Raw genomic sequence first — 1,661 nt, 5'->3', positions numbered from 1 at the left:
GGAAGAGATGAACCCCATACCCTCAAAACAAAAGATCTTGAGCCCTCTCATGGCACTGCCAAATACATTACCTCACTCCAAGAAGTAGGGGTGGTTGTTCCTGTCTTACTAGATGATGAGAGAAGCTCAAAAAAGTGAAGTGACTTGCCCAGTGTACAGGACTTTAACCCAAGTCTGGCTGACTCAAAGCCCATGCTCTTTCAATTTATCTTACCTCCTTAAGTGTATCTTCTTCTACTTCAAAAAGCCCTTGTTCCCTATGGCAACAGGAAATTTGTTTCTATCCATGAATGAATCAGGCGGTCTTATGGTACAATGCAATCAATATGATCCTTGAATGTTAGAGCTGGAAGAGACCTTAGAGAGCATTTCTCTCTAACAACCCTCTTATTTTATAACTAGCACAACAAAAGGCTCAGAGACGGGAAGAGGCTTGTTGAAGAGGAGAGCAAACCTGAGCCTGCCTGCTCAGCCCCTGCCCCAGGAGCTCACCAGATAGGGACCAAGAAAGGAAGGAGAGGCAACAATGAATCTATTTCTGGATTCCATAGGGTGGATGCTGCCCACCCATAGTTACTCTTCCTTGGAGACGGAGCACCCACCAAGGACAGGAGGACCCAACTTCTAGCACTTTCCCTTGGAAAAAGAGTCAACCAGGAAGGTTCTCCACGCCCCAATCCCCACCCTTAACCCTACTCCCTGGAGTATATAACTTACTGGGTAAAAAGGGGTTGGTTTTGAGGTTAAAAAACACATGAGTTGGCTGGGCGTGGTGGCTCACGCCTGTAATGCCAGCACTTTAGGAGGCCAAGGCAGGCGGATCACCTGAGGTCGGGAGTTCAAGACCAGCCTGACCAACATGGAGAAACTCCGTCTCTACTAAAAAAAATACAAAATTAGCTGGGTGTGGTGGCGCATGCCTGTAATCCCAGCTATTCGGGGAGCTGAGGCAGGAGAATCCCCACCGGGATTAGAGGTGGAGGTTGCGGTGAGTCGAGATTGCGCTATTGCACTCTAGCCTGGGCAACAAGAGTGAAACTCCGTCTCAAACAAACAAACAAACAAACAAATAAACAAAAACACATGAGTTCAATTCCCAAGCTCACCACTAACTAGTCTAATAATCTTGGGCAAATTCTGTGACTTCCCTGAGCCTCTTTCCTCATCTGTAAAATAGTGATACCTCTCTCACAGGTTGTTGTGGAGATTCAATGCAATGACATATGTAAAGTACTTAATGCAAAGTATGCATTTATAACTATTCATTTGTCTCTTATCTACCACAGACTCCCGTATTTTCTTTTCTCTTTTTTTTTTTTTTTTTTTTTTTTTTGAGACAGTGTCAGCCAGGCTGGAGTGCAGTGGTGCGACCTCTGCTCACTGCAGCCTCCGCCTCCCAGGTTCAAGCGATTCTCCTGCCTCAGCCTCCTGAATAGCTGGGATTACAGGCACACGCCACCATGGCTGGCTAATTTTTTGTAATTTTAGTAGAGACAAGGTGTCATCATGTTGGCAAGGCTGGTCTCGAATTCCTGACCTCAGGTAATCCACTGGCCTCGGCCTCCCAAAGTGCTGGGATTACAGGCGTGAGCCACCGTGCCTGGCCTCTGGCTAATTTTTGTATTTTTAGTAGACACAGGGTTTCACCACGTTGGTCAGGC

Source organism: Piliocolobus tephrosceles, chromosome 12 (assembly GCF_002776525.5).
Source record: "Piliocolobus tephrosceles isolate RC106 chromosome 12, ASM277652v3, whole genome shotgun sequence".
NCBI lineage: Eukaryota > Metazoa > Chordata > Mammalia > Primates > Cercopithecidae > Piliocolobus > Piliocolobus tephrosceles.
The sequence above is the reverse complement of the archived record's forward strand: the minus strand, read 5'-3'. Positions refer to the sequence as shown.